The sequence below is a fragment of the Eleutherodactylus coqui genome, chromosome 2, assembly GCF_035609145.1.
Source record: "Eleutherodactylus coqui strain aEleCoq1 chromosome 2, aEleCoq1.hap1, whole genome shotgun sequence".
Classification (NCBI taxonomy): Eukaryota; Metazoa; Chordata; class Amphibia; order Anura; family Eleutherodactylidae; genus Eleutherodactylus; species Eleutherodactylus coqui.
Genome location: NC_089838.1, coordinates 208,265,653 through 208,288,721, shown reverse-complemented (window position 1 = coordinate 208,288,721; position 23,069 = coordinate 208,265,653). Strand labels below are relative to the sequence as shown.

General features: G+C 44.7%; 1 protein-coding gene across 1 annotated transcript in view; it reads left to right on the top strand.

Moving 5' to 3' along the window:
- The first annotated feature begins 13,109 nt into the window (after positions 1 to 13,109).
- The window catches only part of INSYN1 (inhibitory synaptic factor 1), an 83,723-nt gene continuing 73,763 nt past the window's right edge, over positions 13,110 to 23,069 (top strand). The window contains exon 1 of the mRNA XM_066592357.1: positions 13,110 to 13,224. The gene's annotated coding sequence lies outside the window, so the exon portion shown is untranslated. The remainder of the gene's footprint in view (positions 13,225 to 23,069) is intronic.

The following is a 23,069-nucleotide window of genomic DNA, read 5'->3' as shown; positions in this document are numbered from 1 at the left end:
CCACCCCTCCCATTGCAAACAGTGAAGAGGAGCTGGGAGCTCAGTGCACTAGCTCCCGTCCTGTCCCGCCTCCTCCCCTTGCAGAGAGGGGCAGCGTATATCGGACAGACAACACCCAGCAAAGCCTAGGGTGCCCAATTCTGTAGTAACAAAGGGCGATTAACGTGCTGAGAGTTAGAGTACTTTGCAAAGAGTACTCCCGTAGTGGGGGTTCTGGGTTCTGCGCCCCTTTCGTCTGTGTTAATTACACTTCAGCTATTCTCTGTAAATGAAGATGGGCTCACAAAGTTTAGAAGACATCTTCTATCAAAGTCTATGAGTCCGTCTTTAACTGTCGAGAAAATGTGCTGTGACTGGTTATGGAATTTACAATTCTAGATAAAACACAATCTGACTGAACTGACACACGGAAGCTAAATTTTAATGTATCATCGATTTGTAAGCACACAAGAAACATGCACACTACACTGTGTCTCTGCTATGTACACACTTTTCCAGCATGTTATGTGGATATGACATAGGGGTTTTATCAGAGGCGTAACTTGAAGCTCCTGGGCCTCAATGCAAAATTTGTAACAGGGCCCCGAATTATAGGTGTTTATTTATATTACTGGGCTCCCTATATTGAGAAGAGATGCTATCAGGCCCCCTAAGGCTTGCGGGCTTTAGTGCAACCGCATCCCCTGCATCCCCTATAGTTACGCCCCTGGGTTTCATCAAGTTTTCAAGCACTTGCCTTTGAGGACCTTTCACACATGCAGAATATGTCTTCAAGATGCGCTTAAAGGACTTCGACAGACAAGCATGTTTCGCAATGTGCTTGCTCCTGCATTATTTTTTTGGCGCAGAGAATAAGTGTATTTTGTGCACATGCTGAGCATATTTGCACATGCACTGCTTGTTCACATGGGTAGGGCATTCACCCCACCATGATTTAAATGGCTAATTAGCCTAACGAGGTGCTGTTGATTTCAAGTATGCGCAGTGTGTAGTGCATATCCACGAAAGCAGATGTGCGCTTGCACACCTCCCATAGACGTCCATGGGGCTCTTTGGCGCAAAAATATGCACAAAACAGATCAGGTCCTACTTATTGCGCCCATGGAAACAGTGGGCACAAAGAAAGGAAGTGGGAATTAACCTATTGAAATCAATTGGTTTTACTTTCCATGTTTTGTGGGTGGGATTTTCGTCTGTCAAAGTCCAAAGACACAGATAATTCTGCCCAAAAGGCTGCATGTATCCACTGCGGGTTATGGAGCAGAAATTTGCAGCAGCAGACTAAGCTGTGCCTTTAAGTGTGCCTTAGGCCTCTTTCGCACAAGCGTCAATATTGTGCCAAAGATAGCTGCACACAAAAATCACAAACATCGCTGCTGAAAATTGTGTAAATGCACGATTTAACGTTAACAAGTCCCAAGCTGAAATTGTGGGCTTTTTTTGGCTATTCACAAGGCCGTGTGTGACAACTTGCCGAAAAAATGCACTTCTGATCGGAATTCCCTCAGTCAGCAGAAATCCCCAAATGACTTAAAGGGGTTGTCTCGCGAAACCAATTGGGGGTATACACTTCCGTATGGCCATATTAATGCACTTTGTAATGTACATCGTGCATTAAATATGAGCCATACAGAAGTTATTCCACTTACCTGCTCCGTTGCTAGCGTCCTCGTCTCCATGGTTCCGTCTAAATTCGCTGGCAGCTTGCTTTTTTAGACGCGCTTGCGCAGTCCGGTCTTCTCCTTTCAGCACGAGCCGCTTCAGTGTGCTCCCCGCTACAGCTCTTCTGCGCATGCGCAGGCTAGAGCTGTCCGAAAGCAATGCGCTGCGGGCGAGTGTGGGATGAATTGTCGGGAAGGGCTTAAATATATAAGCCCTTCCCTGCAATTCATCCAGAAAAGTGTTAAAATAAAATATATATACATACTCACCTGCTCCCGGCAGCCGGCCTGCAGTGGGTGTGAAGGGGGTGTGAGTCAGACCTGCCTCCTGATTGGCTCAGCGCTGAGCCAATCAGGGGGCAGGTCTGACTCACACCCCCTTCACACCCACTGCAGGCCGGCTGCGCGGAACTCCGGCTGCCGGGAGCAGGTGAGCATATATATATATATTTTATTTTAACACTTTTCTGGATGAATTGCAGGGAAGGGCTTATATATTTAAGCCCTTTCCGACAATTCATAGCAGCTCCGGCATCAACACCACTTTCCCTCCTCTATGTCAGAATGCATCTGTGGCGAGCCGCGGGAGGGGCAGATTTTAATACTCGGGTGACACCTAATCTCGCCAGCCACTCACTGCAGGGGGGTGGTATAGGGCTTGAACGTCGCAGGGGGAAGCTGTAATGCCTTCCCTGTCTTTCTATTGGCCAGAAAAGCGCGCAAATTTCTCAGGGAAGAAAATGAAAGTGACTCGAACATCGCGTGGTACTCGTCACGAGTAACGAGCATCTCGAACACCCTAATACTCGAACGAGTATCAAGCTCGGACGAGTATGCTCGCTCATCTCTAATTACGAACTTAAATAGCAAGGGCTGACTTGACTTTATATTATCACACACACTTTCTTTGTCAGGGGGTTGGGCCCAGCAGAGTGGTGTCAATTCGATACTCGCTTAGGCTAGGGGCATCACTGCTAATAAGGCTTATGCTTTCAGTATAGTGGCCCAGTACATCTATTCCTGGCCCCCTCCATAAATATTATACATGTAATGTCTTGTGTTGGTGCGCTGTGCAAAAGTGTCTTGTCATTCTGTTATGTGTGTTGCACAACTGCAGCAAGCAAGGAGTTAAGTATTGCATGAACCTGGGAGATGCTTGCAATGTATCAATTTGTCTTGTCATGTGGTATTAGTGAGGATATAAATAGGAGTGTCTAAGAGCGGGAAAGAGTTCTGTTCTTCTGGGTTCCTGAGAGAGTGGCAGCCACATGGTGGAACCTTCAACTCCAATGTGGTGAAGAATGCAGAAGGAAGAGCAGTTCCTGACTACCTGTGTGACAGCAACTGTGGCAGAGTGAGTCCCTTGAAAAGAAAGAGAGAGAAAGTGTGAGTAAGAGAAGGTGCGTACAGCCAGGCCTAGTGCAGAGGTACTCAGTGATTATTTTTCCTACACGGCCATCCTGAAGTCTGGGATCACCACGTAGAGGTACACCAATTTGTTTTCACATCCGGCTGTCCTAAATTCTGGGATCACCAGGTGGAGGTACTCCCAAGTCTGCTTCTTTACCTACACTGTCAATTTCATGTAAATTGTACCATCATTTGGAACTTGTGTTCAGTAAAGTTTTGCCAGGCCCTGACCATTCCCAAGGACCTGAGGTACGTTACTTTGGTCTGCGGCTCCTTTATTTACCGCCGAGGGTCATACCGGTGGGTAATGGAATGGTGGTGTCACCTGTGACATCTGCTATTCCTGTCCTCCAGTTTATTGGGCATCCCTATCCTAGGGATGTCCGCAAAAGGCCCAGCACTGCTCTGGCTGAGGCTACGTGTGTCCCTCCAGGAGGGAGCCTGGTAAGTGCCACCGTGACAAGTGACTACTCTACTCTCCCAGCTTCTCAATGTGTGCCTTGTATCTGGGGTCCCCCTACGGGATGGTGCATCAGCAATATATATATATATATATATATATATATATATATATATATATATGATGATCATATCCAGGAGTACCCACATAAATTTCCAGTGGCACAAGCTGGGTACAACATTGTGCACTGAAATTGTATAACTGAAAAATTAGTAATTTTCACTATGCACCATCCACTGTGCATTAAATACAAGAAAGCACCTGTGGGGTAAAAAAATATATAATACAACAGGAGTTGAGTTTTCAAAGTGGTTTTCCATTGTACTAGCAGCTCAGGAGATCTGCAAATATGACATGGTGATCATTAAAAAAAAATTCAAGCATTGTGAAAATTAAACATTTTGAGCTAACACTACAGACAACTCAAATTTTAATACATTTTATGAAACACCTGTAGAGTCAAAATGCTCACTACTCTCCTAGATAAATGTCTTGGAGAATGTAGTTTACATAATGGCATTTGAGGGGTGTGCTTCTCATTTGCAGTACTGCAAATGTTCAATTGTACCTACATAAAAAAGGGAGACTGTTACATAAAAATATGGATTAAAATTGAATATCTGCGGAAATGTGAATTAATTTTTTTCCTTCAGTTTGCTAACCCTTTTGGTATTTTACAGGAATTAAAGCAAATATTCTAATTGTAGGATCAAATATTCTGGAGGTATGCAGTTTTCACAATTAGATGCTTTAACCCCTTGAGTGGCAGGTTTCCTATCACCCTGTCGTGCCCACCAGGGCAGGTTTTTTAAAATGGTCTAATCATTGAATTTCAACTAGTTTTGCAGTTGCGTCTCAAGAGCCATAACTTTTTCATTTTTCCATTGACATGGCCATATGAGGGCTTGTTTTTTGCGGGACAAGTTGTGATTTTTTAAACAGGGGGGAGGAAAAAAAATGGGGAAAAAAGAAAAAAAGGGGCCATGTCATTAAGGGGTTAAATAATGTATTAACTTCCTTCTCTGGGTCATTACGATGCATGGATAAAACATGTGTGATTGTATTTTTGATTTTTTACAAAGTAAAGGGAGACAAGTGTTTTTTTAATTTTTTTAACAAGTTTTTTACTTTTTTTTTTTATTTTTTTTATTTTATTTTATTTTATTTTTTGTCCCTATAGGGGACTTCCACAGGGACCCATCAGGACCCCTGATCACATTCCGGGGGTCCGATGGTGACAGCCCTTTACATGCTGCAGTGACAGCCCTTTACATGCTGCAGTCACATAGGTTTTCTCTGATCTCTGCTGTTAGAGCTAGTACCTAGCTGTCCTCTGACAGCTAACAACTAGCTCTCCCTGCCACAGAGACCATCGGCTTGCTTCTGACAAGCCGATGGTCTCTATGGCAACCTGTAAACAAAGCAGGAGATATTGCCGGCATATCGGCATATCGGCAATATCTTCTGCTGGTTTTTCAAAGCCCTTGCACTGCTCTGTGTGGGTCTGTGCAGGCAGAGCACACTGTCACAGCTTGTGGCATTGTGCTCTGCAGCTCCCATAGTGATACATAGCCCGGAAATCTTCCGGGCAGTATCGCTATGAGCAGTGGAGCTCGTCCCGGAAAATTTCCGGGCGTGCCACTCAAGGGGTTAATGGAGGGGAGGATTAAAATACAGGATCCTTAAAGCTACTGCAGAACTGAACATCTATGTACCTAAATAATTTTGCAATTTTTTTTGAAAGTTAAGGCAAAAATTTTCTGCTAAATTTATAATCCTTATAAGATCCTATCAAAATTAAAATGGCATAAAACAAAATACCACAGCATAATAGCAAAGTAGACATATGTTAAATGTTTATTATTAACTATTGTGTGGTATGACTTGAAATTGAAATAAAAATGCAAATTTTTCCAAATTGTCTGGAGAAATTTCTTGATTTTAAATAAATATACAAGAGTGTAGAAAACAAAATAAAAGTACACAACTAACATTGTCATAATCACTTGGATAAGTTAAAGCATTGAAAGGTTATTCCCACATAAAGTCATATATGCTAGATTTGAAAGCTAGGCTGCGTTGTAAAGGGATTAGTAACCCATCATTCTTCTTTTGCCGGTTATAATAGAATATTGTCACTCTGAACAGCCATAACTGCCAATATCAGCTAAAATGTATATGGTTGCATCAGTGTAAAGATTGTTCAGCCATCAACCCATAATATCTATGACCTTGTTTAGGTTTTTCTTTAATTTCTCCCTTATTTCATAACAGTTTTGCTTCTTTGATGTCATTTTTTTGTTTCTGTCAGGACAGGGTCCGGGATAATGGAAGTCCCTGAGAAAACCCGCAACCCCTGTCCCTGCCTACTTGCCCCCCTGGGCTAACCCCCAGGGCGACAACTGCGTGGCGGTCCCTACACTAAACTAGGGAAGCGAGACACTGGAACGACAAACAGACACTGGAGACAAACAAACAGTAGAATGGTCAGACTATCCGGGTCGGCAATAGGAGGGTACACGGTACAAAGGGGTCAGGCAAAAATGAAGTCAGGTCCAGAAAGCAGAAAGTCAGAAAGCTGGGGTCACAACAGGAGTCAGTCAAACAATAGGCGGGTGCAGCTGGAAGACCAAACTAACACTGGCAATGCTGGAAGGAAACAGACAAATTTTGAATGGGGCGGTTCTGACAGTTTCTTTTCTAAGCACTGAACATTTTAGCCATTAAAATGTCATGTAGGTTCCAGCAAGTCGTGTATCTGGGGGGTGGGGGGGGGGGGGGTGGACTGTGTTAGGGTGTGATTGATGCTCAGCTTGCAGTTTCAGTTTTAGGGACCTTTCACATGAGAGGACAGAATTGTCCGTAGGATGCAGCACAGATTTTGTTAATTAGTGCGGATGTTGTTTTTAATTGCAGAATATGTTCTGTGGAACATCTTGTGGAATTTATTGTTTTTTCCCCCCACAGACTTTACTTGTCGAATTACATCTCTATATGTCAGAAATTCACAACAACAATTCTGCAAAACATCCTTAATTCTGCAGCAGAAACATTTTCTGCTGCAGAATTTAATCTTGCAGTTTTGAAGTAAAGACAGGCGGATTTTAAAATGTGGGATATTCAAGCCCCATAGGATGATATTGTGATGCAGAAATTACCATAAAGGACTTTTCGCACGTGCACCTAAAGCCTTGTTAGCTAAGTTAGCCGTGCAATAAAATCGTGACTATTAGAACTAATGGTTTCCTATGGAATCATTCAGATGAACGATTTTTAACCACGCAAAAAAAAAAAATTGGACTGAAAAAGATAGCACATAGGCGACTGATTTCAGCGACCGAAATTTCCTGCTGCCGAAAAATATAGGTCTTGACCTATCTTTGGACCGAAAAACGCTTGAGCCTCAATAGACTCCTATGGGAGCTGGATAAAAGGGGAGGGGGAGGGAGTTTAGCTGCGTGCAATACTGGGAAAAGAGGACAGGTGCTTCTATTTAAAGGAGATGTCTCGAGGAAGCAGTGAATTATTTTTTTTGCCCAGTCCCCCCCATTAAGCAAACATTACTAAGCCCCCCTGTAAATGACTTTTCTAGCTGGTTCGTACTTACCGTTCCAGCGTTTCAGCAACTTATAAAAGTTTCCCCAAGATGGCCGCCGGCTCTTTTCCCGTCGCTTGCTGCAGCCCGACGTGCGCGCTCCCGAGACGCTGCCAGCTGTGTCTCCATGACAACACGACGCCTCGCAGCCGCCGACCGGACCCACCGCAGCCGCCGACCAGTCACCCACCGCCAGGCAGCAGGTAACCGGCGCTAGCCCCCGGCTCCCCAGCGCTACCCTCCCGGCTCCCCAGCGCTACCCTCCCGGCTCCCCAGCGCTAGACCCTCAGCCCAGGTGAAGGCCCCGGAGCCCAGCGCTAGGCCCCGGAGCCCAGGTGAAGGCCCCGGAGCCCAGCGCTAGGCCCCGGAGCCCAGCGCTAGGTTCCGGAGCCTAGGTGAAGGCCCCGGAGCCCAGCGCTAGGTTCCGGAGCCTAGCGCTAGGTTCTGGAGCCCAGGTGAAGGCCCCGGAGCCCAGCGCTAGGTTCCGGAGCCCAGCGCTAGGTTCCGGAGCCCAGCGCTGGGCTCCGGGGCCTTCACCTGTCAGTGAACATCACCCCCGACCCATCACTTACCTGGGCGGCTTCTCGTGACAGCTGGACACCTGGGCGGCTTCTCGTGACAGCTGGACACCTGGGCGGCTTCTCGGGACGGCAGCTCCAGTTTCTGCACCTTCCTCTAACAGGTTCCTCTAAGGGCTTATATATTTAAGCCCTTCCCAACAATTCATCCAGAAATGTGTTACAATAAAAATATATACCGGTGTATAAGGTGACGGGGCGTATAAGACGACCCCCCAACTGTCACCTTATACGCCGGTAATACAGTGGAGCAAAGAATAAAAATCATTACTCACTTCTTCTGGTGTTCTGCGCCGCTGCTGCAGGCTGTCGCTCCCCCCTGGTTCCCGGCAGATCATTGCTTTCTCTACGAAGGGCTTTAAATCCCCGCCTCCAGAAACACACGTGCCTTCAGCCAATCACAGCCAATGACAATGATGTCATTGAATGGCTGTGATTGGCTGTGTTTCTGGAGGCGGGGATTTCAAGCCCTGCGTCCAGAAAGCAATGCTCTGCCGGGAACCAGGAGGGAGCGAAAGCCTGCAGGAGCACCGCAGAACGTCAGAAGAAGTGAGTAATGATTTTTATTCTTTGCTCCACTGTATTGCCGGCGTATAAGGTGACAGTTGGGGGGTCGTCTTATACGCCCCGTCGCCTTATACGCCGGTATATATTTTTATTGTAACACATTTCTGGATGAATTGCAGGGAAGGGCTTATATATTTAAGCCCTTCCCAACAATTCATCCTGCGATCGCCGGCAGCCCATTGCTTTCAATGGAGGCGGCTGTATTGCTGGCTCCATTGAATTCAATGGGCAAACATCGTTCTTCTCTGCCACAGCTGTTACAGCTATGGCAGAGGAGAACGATCTTTACGCTGACAGTGCGGGGGGGGGGGGGGCCCACTCTTGCCGCTATTGTGGCTTAATAGTGGGACCTGGGAACTTGAGATGCAGCCCAACATGTAGCCCCTCGCCTGCCCTATCCATTGCTGTGTCGTTCCCATCACTTTCTTGAATTGCCCAGATTTTCACAAACGAAAACCTTAGCGAGCATCGGCGATATACAAAAATGCTCGGGTCGCCCATTGACTTCAATGGGGTTCGTTACTCGAAACGAACCCTCAAGCATTGCGAAAATTTCGTCCTGAGTAACGAGCACCCGAGCATTTTGGTGCTCGCTCATCTCTATTCGTAATTTCTATTACAACATGCACAATGGTATTGTATGGTATTGTATGTTGGGAGTTATCAGTTCACATACAAGAATACTACCTATCATCACTCTATATAGTATACAGTAAATACAGAGGCAACCAGTGGCAGAATAAACAACGACATTGTGACTCAAACAACATTATTTGTAATTCGCATTATCCTTGTTTTACTCCATCTAGTGCAGACCGATATGACAACTTGTCCTGGACACAGCTTGTTTTTTCAGAGGCTGCCACACAGATGTCTTTGGCTCTTTGCTTTTTCATATCTGTAATCCCTATATTAAGATAGAATTTTAATAGTGCCACATATGGTTTCCACTAAATACAGTATAACAGTGCAATTCACAGCGCCCTGAGTAATAAATAACAAGCTGCACTGTCCCCTTGTAATGAACAATGATCCACACTGTCCCCGTGTAGTAAATAAGGAGACATTCTGCCCCCTTGTAGTAATAAATAGCCGTACTATCCCCTGCAATAATAAAAAGAAACCATATTGTCCTCCTATAGTAAGATATACCTATTCTGTTGCTCTGTAGTAATAAAGAGCCATAATGTCCCTTTGTAGTAGTAGCCATAACATTCTCTAAAGTGGTAGCGGTATTTTCTCCCATATTACTATAATGAAGTCACTTACCTCCACCACGGTCCCATGATGTCTCCTGACCGACTTCCTGCAGAACAACACAGGCAAAGCAATAACAACAATGTGCCACATACAAGACGACAGGCGGTAGAAGAGAGAGCCTAGCGTGCCACTGTTCATTGTATCGGTGTCATAAAGCTCAAATGCAGCCAGTGGATCAGCGGGCAGACCACTGATCTCAGACAGCAGTACAGCCCACTGGGATTCTGCCCAATGAGGCAGATTGCCTGAACGCAGGTAGCGGAATTGCTACTCTCTTAATTTGGGTAGGGGCACCGCCTAAGGCAAAGTACTCGACTCACCTGATAGATGGGGCACCCCTGCTCCTTTGGCCTTAGACACACTCTACTCACCTTTGTAAAGAAAATAAGGCAAGAAGAGCAGATTGTTTTAAAAAGAGCTAAGTGTTTTGTTTGGTCAATCTGACCGATCACAACGATCAATAAAGATCCTGAACAGCACCAATCTTCACTTCACGTCCCTGTATTACAGTAATATATTTTAGCACATTTTAACTTTGGATGGCCAGTCAGTATTCACTAGCCAGTGACCTTGATTATTTTTCTTGGCACCTCCAGGATGAGTAGTTATGGCCTACTTTCAAGGACAGCTGTCATCACTGCTTTGAAATCATTAGACACAGTGACTACCATACTTATCACTTCATGTACATAAATGATGGGTTGCAGGAAGTCCTTACTGACAGTGCCATACATGTACATCAACACAGCTACGTGACAAGAGCTGGCCTTTGAAGGTCAACTTTTCTTTTATAATGACCCCATTTAAGGAGATATTTAATATATTGAAATTATTTATAAATTATTTTTGGAATGAATGCTAAAAACATTTTTTATGTTTGGATTATTGGGTTTCCTTTTTACAGCATCACCGTGCAGCATAAATAACATATAGTATGAACTTAATTCTTCCAGTCCGTACAATTGTAATGATTCAAAATTTGATATAGTTTTACTTCTCTGGCACAATAAAAGTCTTTGTCATACAGGTCATTACAGACATGGCTATACTTATTTTGGGGTTTTACTTAATTGCTTTTTGCATTAAAATACTTTAGCCCCACAAGGAGACTTTAAGATGCTTTCATAACACAATGTACTACTTATGTAGGGCAAGATGCTATGACTGTCATTATCCTAACTAAGGCTGCCTGTCCACGGGCGTTGAGGTATCCCGCAGCGGGAGCCGCCGCCCGGGAGCAGGAGCCGACAGACAGATCTCCATTGTCAGCCTATCTAACAGATAGGCTGACCGCGGAGGACCGCGGCAAATTGCAGCAATGATTCTCCGCATGTGGACAGGCGGGAAGCGCTCTCCATAGCAACACAGTGGTAGTCCGGCTGCGGGGAATGCAATGAAAACCCGCCTGTGGACAGGCAGCCTAACAAGTAGCCTTCATGACTGTCTCTAGCTGGGGAGGTGGGTGGGCCATAGGGTGAGAGAGTGAACCCCCTCCCTCTGTGAACCACTTGGATGTCATGGTATCCTATCGGTTAACCATCTCCCATTTGCGAGCATTGCATGACCTATAATTCTCCTCTCACCAACTTGGCAGTCTTCAGGAGAAGCCTTATTCTAGAGTATATATCCATGACATAGTGCAGGAATGATCCGCGTACCATGACAAAAATGCATATGTTATAGAGCAGAAAGAGATTAAATATATATCCTCAACCCCACCCCCTTTCTCGTCTTCCCTTTGAGTTGCTTTTCAAGGACGATCATCCTTGTACTTGTTAAATGTCCTATATAAAGTCAACTAATAGCGACTATTGGAAGAAAATTTTCAAACATGGCCATCATCTTACCAGATGATGACGAACTATCCTTGGTTTTCTAAAACCACTGTTTGCTGTTAATTTGAACAATGATTCTTTATGGTTAAAAATTGTCTGTTTTCATTGGCTTTAGTCTGTATAAGCATCTTTACAATCTTTAGTCTCTTCTGCTTCCTTGAGGGTAGAAAGAAAAGATGAACTTCACAATGTAAACCACTTTTTATTGTCTAAGTCCTATTTTTATAGTCTTAAGGAAACTTGTCAGTTTCATGATGTCCTAACCACAGGCAGAATGAAACAGTGAAGAGATCCCTCATTACAAAGAACTATGCTTTATTGTGAAATGCTGTGGTATTCTGTCTGGATGACTTGATTTCCTTCCATGGTCCAAAGTAATATTTGTTTTGTAAAGTTTGCACTGGGATGTGTACATAGTAGGAAAATTATATGTCATAGCATTCAGAATAAGTGGCACATCTGAATACGTATGATAAATTATACAGTACTGTGCATTATATGGGGGGGTAGGCAAATTACAGTTTATGGTCAGTACTCCTAAGATCAGAAGCCTGTTTGATATAGTATATAAAATATATAATATACAATGTGGCTAAGCAAGTATTGGTATACTATATGCCTGAATATTGCACTGTGCTCACATTGGTGACATAGTTAGTGTGAATAACCTTATGGAATATTCTGATCAGCCAGGTTTCATAGACTTTGCTTTACAGTTCTGGGTTCAAATCTGCTGAGGGCAACAGCTGCAAGTTTGTATGTTATCCCTGTGTCTGTATAAGTTTCCTCCTAGTACTCCAGTTTTCTGTCTCAGGCCAGCGACAGACAAGCGTTTTTTTTTGTTTTGCGCGCCTATTAGAACCATTGGTTTCCTATGCAGTGTTCACATGTCCATTTTTTAGAGAAGCAAAATACTCGCACCTACAAAAGGTAGGACATGCGTGCCTATAATGCGCGCCAGTAAGGTCCGTGCTGCGCGTAAAGACAGTATGATGTTCCCTTAATCCCCACAAGGAGTCACCTCATCACTGAACACTGTGACAGCACTGTCACAGTGTTCAGTGATGATAGGACTCCCCGCAGGGATGAAAGAATCCCCTGCAACAGCTGTGACCACTATGCCAGAGGACAATGTTGCTATCTTATTGCTTTCAATGAGGCCATCACTGCTGCCGCTCTATTGAAAGCAATGGGATGAAGGCAACCCCTGCAGCAATGATTTTTGGGGGGTGGCTTGAAATATAAGAGGAGGAGTTTGTAGTGTCCCAGAACCAGAGTCCTTGTTATACCCCAGTGCAAAGATGTTGTGTGGTTTCATAAAGCATATTTTTCACAATGCATAATAATATAGTTTGTATCTTGGATTACACATCTTTATATTTGCAGAACTGCTTTATATTTGCAGAACCTTGCATAAGCTGAGGATTTGCAGAGATATAAGGGTTAAATTGTATAGATAAGATGTGATTTTGGTTATCAAGCAGACATTCAGCAGATTTTGCAGAGTTCCACAACCCTCAGGGAGGGACCCGACAGCAAGGGGAGTCCGCTTTCTCTTGGAGGGGGAAGGGAGTAGAGTAACATGTGACCTGTGAGCAAAGACCAGAGAGAGGGAGATCCTGGGATCCTAACCCACTCTGCCATTTTTGTGCCAGTCCACACTGTGCAGAAAATTACTATGTCGTGAACTACGAGGTAGACACAGAGCTGAAGCCAAAGACAGAGAGGATAAGTTGTACAAGGACCTCCCTGGGTATGCTGTTTTCTAACCTTCAGTGGAAACAGTATTAGTCAGCTACCATGCTGATGAATTGTCCCCACATGCGTCCTTCCAGGTACCGCGTGACGGAACAGAATTGTGAGTACCAAGTGAATATTGTAATGCTATTTGAATGGAGCCCCACAGCAGAGGTTAATCTAAATTGGACTGTGCATATTAAGAATTAAATCTAACTGTTAGCAAAGATATTTCTGCTACCAGCCAAGTAAGAGGCATTTCCTAGAGCATTGTAAGCTGTATCTTTAATAACTCTGCTAAAGCAGCCACCTTTAAAGTCACAATAACCAAATGATTATCCATCTACTGCTTATTTGTAATACCGCATGTTATGCTATGATTGACTGTCGTAAGCTGGAATATACATAAGCAATTGCAGTGAAGTTAAAGCTGTTTCACAAAATCTCAGAGTCAGAAGTCCATCCTGCACTTTGTATAACTGAAGCAGCTCCCTTGACAAAAGGCGATGATGTAGAGCCCAGGACCCTCAGGTTAGTGAAGCCACCCTGCCACATGACATAAGAACTACAGCTTCCTGCTAGCCTGTGGTATTAACACCCGATGCACCACACTTATACTCCTAACAGACAATGCTTCTATTCTAAATCGGTGATCTGAGCACTTTCAGACCCTCTTCAACACCAACCACTTGTTTAGGACTCAAAAATATATCACATCCAAAAATAGCCAGAGAAAATAGAACTTGACAATATTCCCACCCTAGAGGAGGCCATCAAGACTATCAAACAGCTGAAAAGCAGCAAAACAGCAGGACTTGATGGAGGTTTGGATCCATGACAGCTTACACCACACACTAAACTCCATCAGCTCTTTGTCTGCAGTTTGGAGCAAGGCAAGTTCCCACAGGACCTCTGAGATGTAGTCAAATCACATTATAAAAGAATAAAGGGAAGAAATCAGACTACTTTCAATCGCAGGACAAATCCTTGCAAGGATTCTCCTGAATAGATTGGTCCCCACCATCACTGAGAAAAACCCTCACAGAAAGCCAGTGTGGCTTCAGAGGTAACAGTAGTAGCACTGACACAGTATTTGTTCTCCGTCAGCTTTAATAGAAATGTAGATCAAAGCAAGAGACTGTATGTAACTTTTTTCAACCTCACTAAAGCCCCATTTACATGCAAAGATGATCACTCAAAATTTGTACTAAAGATAGCTTGAATGACAGTTTGAGCGATCATTTTGCATAAACTACTAATGGGCACTAATACCCATTAAAAGCTTATTAGCTTCATTTGCGTGAAAATAAGCCTCCCTTTGCTGTATGCAGGTGGTCTGTTATCTGCAGACAGCTCAATTGTTCTTCCGCGGGACAGCAGCTGAAAACAATGTTATCAGCGCTCCCATGGAGAATCACAGTGGTCCCTGCTATCGCTGACAAATGATAGTTTTTAAGCTGAACTGAAAATCATCTTTCGTCCGAAAAGAAAACAATGGCAGCGTTTACACACAACGATTATCACTCAAAAGACATGGTTTGAATGAATTTTGAGCAATAATCATTGCGTGTAAATGGGGCTTAAGTCATTTGACACCATTAGTAGTGTCATGGAATATAAAGTGTTAAGTTTCAGAATGCCATAAGTGTATGTTTCTTACCTTGTATTGGACTATTGACCCTTAAATAGAAGACTAAAACCTATGCTTTGTAGTGCCGGTAACTAGGATTTTAAGATAGGGAGTCAACAGACAAATTAAATAAGGCTAAGCTATGTTAACAGAGAAGACACACAACTATTGCAGAAATATTGTCTAATGCAACAGCAATATCCTGACTTAAAGGGGTTGTCCCGCGCCGAAACGGGTTTTTTTTTTTTTTCAACCCCCCCCCCCCCCCCCCGTTCGGCGCGAGACAACCCCGATGCAGGGACTTTAAAAAAGAACAGCACAGCGCTTACCTGAATCCCCGCACTCCGTTGACTTCTTACTTACCGGTTGAAGATGGCCGCCGGGGTCTTCTCCCTCCGTGGACCGCAGCTCTTCTGTGCGGTCCATTGCCGATTCCAGCCTCCTGATTGGCTGGAATCGGCACGTGACGGGGCGGAGCTACACGGAGCCCCATAGAGAACAGCAGAAGACCCGGACTGCGCAAGCGCGTCTAATTTGGCCATTAGACGGCGAAAATTAGACGGCAACCATGGAAACGGGGACGCTAGCAACGGAGCAGGTAAGTGAAAAACTTTTTATAACTTCTGTATGGCTCATAATTAATGCACAATGTACATTACAAAGTGCATTATTATGGCCATACAGAAGTGTATAGACCCACTTGCTGCCGCGGGACAACCCCTTTAAGTAATTTCTATGTCTGAGACCAGCCTTAAGAGCTTTGAGACTATTTGGTAGATGTCAATAAGCCTTATGATCAATCAGCTTTGTCACCTATGTAACACTAACCTATGTAACACTAATCTTTGTACCAAGTAACTTTGTATACGCCTTCTTCTTCCTGTATAAGAGTTGGCAATGTTAAAGGGGTTGTCCCGCGCCGAAACGGGTTTTTTTTTTTTTTCAACCCCCCCCCCGTTCGGCGCGAGACAACCCCGATGCAGGGAAGTAAAGAAAGTTTACCGGAGCGCTTACCTTAATCCCCGCGCTCCGGTGACTTCAATACTTACCGCTGAAGATGGCCGCCGGGATCCTCTGTCTTCGTGGACCGCAGCTCTTCTGTGCGGTCCATTGCCGATTCCAGCCTCCTGATTGGCTGGAATCGGCACGTGACGGGGCGGAGCTACACGGAGCCGCTCTCTGGCACGAGCGGCTCCATAGAAGACTGCAGAAGACCCGGACTGCGCAAGCGCGGCTAATTTGGCCATCGGAGGGCGAAAATTAGTCGGGCTCCATGGGAACGAGGACGCCAGCAGCGGAGCAGGTAAGTAAAAAACTTTTTATAACTTCTGTATGGCTCATAATTAATGCACAATGTACATTACAAAGTGCATTATTATGGCCATACAGAAGTGTATAGACCCACTTGCTGCCTCGGGACAACCCCTTTAATAATAAAGTAAAATTCATTGAGTTCTCATGGAGAAGTGTCTTGACATAACATGGAGTGATTTCATGCTATTGATAGATAATTGCTAGCAAATCTTCTCATCATATCTACCAATTTGGCACCTGGCAACAAGGTCATCAGATCAGTATCAGTGTGGTCCTATAACAGTAGGAAAGCCTGTAGCAAATTTTTGCACAATTGGAATGCCCTTTAAAATTCCTTAATATGATCATCCAACTGCATGAAGACCAGCAAGTTTTAGTCAGTTATAAGAATGAACTCTCTCAGAGCCCTTTCCAATACACAATGGTGTAAAGCAAGGCTGTATTCCTGCACCAACCCTCTTCACGATCTTCTTTAGTATAATGCCTCAGAGAAGCACAGCAGATCTGGATGACGAAAATGGTGTTTACATTGGATACCGCACTGATGCTGTTTAACCTGAGGAGACTAAAGGACCATAGTAAGACAATGGAACAGCTCGTCCAACAGCTACCTTTTACTGATGATGCTGTGTTTGTATCCTACTCAGATGTTGCGCTGCAATGTACAACAGTTGGCTTTGCAGAAGATGACATCCTATTTGGGCTGGAGATTAGTTTTAAGAAAACAGAAGTTCTCTATTAGCCTCCGGAAGGCTACTGTCCTCCCTGTATCACCATTGGCAAGTCACAATTGAAGGCTGTGCAGCAGTTCAGCTATTTGGGGTGTATCATCTCCTCAGATGCCAAGATTGATAAAGAGGTTGACTCCAAACTGGCAAAGGCAAGCAACACATTTGGTGGACTATACAAAACGGTATGTTGCATAAAACACCTGAAGAAAAGCACAAAAAACAGTGTGTATAGAGCTTTTGTATTGCAACCCTTTTATATGACTCCGAGTCATGAGTCAACATCTACGACTCTTCGAGTGCTTTATGGTCTCCGCACCTTTCTCAACATTCATTTCTACGACTTCACTACCAACAATGAAGTCCTCAAAGAAGCAGAAATAGAGATGAGCGAACACCAAAATGTTCGGGTGTTCGTTATTCGGAACGAACTTCCCGCGATGCTCGAGGGTTCGTTTCGAACAACGAACCCCATTGAAGTCAATGGGCGACCAGAACATTTTTGTATTTCGCCGATGCTCGCTAAGGTTTTCATGTGTGAAAATCTGGGCAATTCAAGAAAGTGATGGGAATGACACAGTGACGGATAGGGCAGGCGAGGGGCTACATGGTGGGCTGCATCTCAAGTTCACAGGTCCCACTATTAAGCCACAATAGCGGCAAGAGTGCCCCCCCCCCCCCCCCACTGTCAGCATAAAGATCGTCCTCCTCTGGCACAGCTGTAACAGCTGTAGCAGAGAAGAACGATGTTTGCCCATTGAATTCAATGGAACCGGCAATACAGCCGACTCCACTGAATGCAATGGGCTGCCGGCGATCGCAGGATGAATGGTCGGAAAGGGGTTAAATATATAACCCCTTTCCTGCAATTCATCCAGAAATGTGTTACACTAAAAATATATACCGGCGTATAAGGCGACGGGGCGTATAAGACGACCCCCCAACTGTCACCTTATACGCCGGTAATACAGTGGAGCAAAGAATAAAAAGCATTACTTACGTTTTTAGATGATCTGCGGCGCTCCTGCAGGCTGTCACTCCCTCCTAATCCACGGCAGACAAGCTTTCTCCACGAAAGACTTTAAATCCCTGCCTCCAGAAAGACACGTGCCTTCAGCCAATCACAGCCAATGACAATGATGTCATTGAATGGCTGTGATTGGCTGTGTTTCTGGAGGCGGGGATTTCAAGCCTTGAAATCCCCGCCTCCAGAAACACAGCCAATCACAGCCATTCAATGACATCATTGTCATTGGCTGTGATTGGCTGAAGGCACGTGTCTTTCTGGAGGCAGGGATTTAAAGTCTTTCGTGGAGAAAGCTTGTCTGCCGTGGACCAGGAGGGAGTGACAGCCTGCAGGAGCGCCGCAGATCATCTAAAAACGTAAGTAATGCTTTTTATTCTTTGCTCCACTGTATTACCGGCGTATAAGGTGACAGTTGGGGGGTCGTCTTATACGCCCGGTCGCCTTATACGCCGGTATATATTTTTAGTGTAACACATTTCTGGATGAATTGCAGGAAAGGGGTTATATATTTAACCCCTTTCCGACCATTCATCCTGCGATCGCCGGCAGCCCATTGCATTCAGTGGAGTCGGCTGTATTGCCGGTTCCATTGAATTCAATGGGCAAACATCGTTCTTCTCTGCTACAGCTGTTACAGCTGTGCCAGAGAAGAAGGATTTGTCTTCTATATGTTCTCAATGGGGTCAGCGCTGCTGCCGCTGGCCCCATTGAGCGCATATAGAATGCATCCATAGCGAACCGCGGGAGGGGCCGACTTTTATGTTCGGGTGACACCTTATCTCCCCAGCCACTCACAGCAGGGGGGTGGTATAGGGCTTAAACGTTGCAGGGGGAAGTTGTAATGCCTTCCCTGTCTTTATATTGGCCAAAAAAAAGCGCTAACGTCTCAGGGAAGAAAGTTTAAGTAACCCGGACACCGCATGGTGTTCGTTACGGATAACGAACATCCCGAACACCCTAATATTCGCACGAATATCAAGCTCGGACGAACGCGTTCGCTCATCTCTAAGCAGAAATCAACAGTATTGAAGCCATGCTGTTGAACATGCTATTATGCTGAGGACATATTTCCAGGTGGGAAAATCCCGTCTACCCAAGATGGTGCTGTATGGCAAGTTCAGAACCGGTCACCAAAACAGAGGAGAGTTCTCTGAAGATGTTCCTTGAAGCCTGTCACAGTGAGTGGTCTACTCTAGCCTCTGATCGCATATTTGAGGCACATCGCATATCAAGCTCCCTCCTATCTTGAGAACACTCGTCAAGTTGCTCTCGAGGACAAGAAGAGACTTAAAAGAACCAGGCTAGTGTAGCACTGAATTGACAACAAACTTTCTCCTGCAATCATTGTGGCTGGATCTGCCTATCCTGAATTGGACTCATCAGCCACCAACGAGCCTGTAGTAGACGTGGACAGCCCCTAACTTATTTCTTCATTAACGAAGCCAAGTAATACATACATATAAATAACATTTTGAGATTGCTGCCTATGTGATAGTTATCAGTACAATATATGGCTTGCCTTTCTAATATAGAAAATGTGTGTATGTGTATAAGAGCATAAAGTAATGCTAAACCATAAAAGGCTATATGAGCTACAATAGCAGACACAGACCATGGCCATGGGTGGTGTGGTTCATGGGTAAAGTGAATTATATTATTATCTTTTTCTACCTTATACAACGTATTTCAAGTTTTCTCTACGTTGGTATAGATACGTGTAATTTGGCCAATTGTTCCCTGTTATCATCCTTTTGCAGGCATTTTTTTCACTAGGTTTAATGATGGTAATGATCATGGTGGCAGGCGTTTTTCAGAATTAGGCTACTTTCACACAAGCATTAGGGCTCAGTTCAGGGTTTCCATCTCTCTGTTCCATTTTTGGAAACTGAAATAAAACTGAAAAAAGGATAGTTTTTTTCCCCATTGATTTCAATGGGGTTTCAAAAAAACCGGAAAGCAAATAAAAAGGCTTGTGCCTGCGTCCATTCCGTGAGGTTTCCGTTTTTTTGGTATAGAAAAATAGCGCAGTCTGCAACATTATTTTTCCACCAAAAGAAGAACAGAAACCTGACAGAATGGAAGCAAATGGAAGCCTTTGCTTTTGGCTTTTTTGAAACCCATTGAAATCAATGGGAGAAAAAAATATTCTTTTTTTTTTCAGTTTTATTTCAGTTTCTCTCCTCTAAAAACAGAGCAGAGAGCCAAAAACCCTGATCTGAGCCCTAAAGCAGGTGTGAAAGCAGCCTTACCATGTTCCATTTCTCCAGTTTAGAGCCTCTGGAAACCTAAACACGCATAAGAGCAAAGGGTGGCAATGAAGGGGTTAAGAGAGCAAGGAGTGGCTAGCAGGCTGGCAATAAGACCCCTCACATACAGTCTGCCCCTCCCCTCCTGCTTTTCTGAGCTTTGCCCTGGGGGCTGGAAACAGCTGGAATGAGGTAATGTGAGGAATGTAACCAAGATAACCCTTTCAGTGCCAGCTTCATTCAGTCATGGCTGCAGGCTGAGGATCTTAGAGGCATTGTTACATGTTTAACAATGCTGTTTCATTATTAATGGCATAAATCTAATTATGTGGTGACAGTTATATAAAATAAGAAATTCCTCATATCCAACTTTGGGCCAACATAAACCAGCAAAAGCATTTCACATGATTGCCAGCCAGCAAAATCACTCTTTAATTTTCATTAACTTGTGCCTGGAATGCAATCCCCGGGGAGAACATTGCGTGCAGCCCCTACAACCATTGCAACTGTGAAAATAGGAGATGTCCATTACACTGTTCAGGATTCCTTCCAACTTTACAGGAGAATGGGCGATTACATAGAAAACACATAGAAATCGCATTACACTAAACAAAAAAATTATACAAAAGTACACAAACACAAGTTAGGCATGTAACAAGACACATATATCAAGGTGAGAACTCGGCACCATTTTCAGGCATTTTGGAAAACCTCTGTGTCTTTATATAACAAAACTATAAGGCACTGGTGTAACCATAGGGGATGCAATTGCACCCGGGCCCAGGAGCCTTAGGGGGCCCATAAGACCTCTTTCTCCATATAGGGAGCCCAGTACTATGAATTAAACATTATAGTTGGGGGCCCTGTTACAGGTTTTGCATTGGGGCCCAGGAGCTCAAAGTTACGCCTCTGCTCCTACAATCTAGCAAGTTACAGCTCTGTGTTAAGGGGTTAAGAGAAGTTGAGGGGCCCCAAGATAAACTTTTGCACCCGGGCCTATGAGCCTTTAGCAACGTTCCCGCTATAAGGTATCAAAGTAATTTGACCAAGATATGTCAGGGCACTGTCCTGGCACTCTTGGCAGCCAGGGCACTCCAAAAAGATGCCTCCCGTGCCCTGGTTTTCGCTAATTGTCACTAAATTAAATGTGCACACCATGCTGTTGGCAAGTGGTGATGTGCACAACTGTATCCTCCTCCATCTTACTCCTCCTCTCTGACTCCACTTATGAGGTGCATCGGTGTGCAAGAGGCAGGGGAACAGGATACAGGCTGTACACAAAGGAAAAAATGTAAAGATATAGGAGCATAGAGGAATCACTATTACGTGAAAGAGGTAGAAGAACAGAGGGACTACTGTAGTTTGGGGGAGGCACTAAGGGACCAATATTGCTTTGTGGGGGCACTATTAACTTGTCAGGGGCACAAAGGGGATTACTTTGCACACAGGGGTATTAATACTGTGTGAGGGCACTAATAAAGGTGTCATCACTGTGGTGCACAAAGCGGGGGATTTTAACATGTTGAAACACAAAGTAGGCAGTATTTTGTGGTGGGAATAATGGGGGAATTATAACAGTGTGAGAGACTTAATGAAGCCACTGTATATAACCATCTCGTGTTATAATAATGCAACTCTCTCCTCCAAATCACTGTTTGGCCAACTGCAATCCAGTTTCCCCCACCACCACTCTACCAAAACTGCCCTAACGAAAGTAGCTAACAGTTTGCTAACCACGAAAGTCTCAAAACAGTACTCCATGCTCCTCTTCTTAGACCTGTCCTCTTCCTTTGACTTGGTCAACCACTTTCTCCTGGTACAAACTCTCTCCTGCTGGGCATCACATATTCATGTCCAGAATCTCCTCATACCTCACTGACAGAACACTTACTGTCTCCCACTCACACACCACATCCTCGCTTACCCTGTTTGTTGGTGTTCCTCAAGGCTCTGTCCTAACATCCCTACTCTTCTCCATCTACACCCAGGGCTTAGGACAGCTTATATAATTTCATGGCTTTCAGTACTACGTTTACGCTTTTGACACTCAAATCTACTTCTCTAGCCCAGATGTTACTTCTCTGCTATCTAGAATTCCCTATTTCTATCAGCCTTCTTTCTCTTCTTCTCATATACGATTTTTCCTCAACAACGAGTCAACAAAAATGCTATTGCATGCCCTTGTCATCTCCCATTTACTCTACTGCAATATCTTCCTCTGTAGCCTCCCCTCTAATGCCCTTGCACCCATCCAATCAATGCTGAGCTCTGCTGCATGGCTTATTCACCTCTCTATGGCCGCCTGCACACGAGCGGAAATCCCGCCGCGGGATTTCCGCCGCTGAAAGTTTGCATAGGAGTGCATTAAAATACGCACTCCTATGCAGACGGCCGCGGTTTGGCCGCGCGAAATCTCGCGCGGCAAACAAACCGCGGCATATCCTAATTTTCTGCGGGGCACGCACTCACCCGGCCGCCGGCTCCGGTCTGCGCATGCGCCGGCTGCGCGGCAGCCGGCACATGAAAGAGTCGGGGCCGCAAGGCGCGGGTGAGTATGCGCTCGTCCCTGCAGGCTCTCGGGTCGGATCGCGCAGCGAGAATTCTCGCTGCCGGATCCGACCCGCTCGTCTGCAGGCGGCCTTCCCGGTACTCTGCTGCTTCTGCCTCCCACTCCTTCCTCCCCCCCTTACCTTCCAAATAAGAGTAGTTATCTTAGACTCCCTTCCAAGCAAGAGAGTCACACATTGCTCTTACCAATTTGTAGATTAGTAGAGAATATGGCACATGTGGCCACTCATTGGCTACTCATAGGTTATGAAGCCATTTCTACAGGGAAGCAAGCATAAAATACAGGCCTGATCATAATAATAATAATAAACTTTATTTGTATAGCGCCAACATATTCCGCAGTGCTTACATAGACAGGGGGAATACAGAAAGACAAAATACACAAATTACAGAACCACGATTACATAGTAATCAGTTGATGGAAACAATAGGGGTGCGGGTCCTGCTCCAACT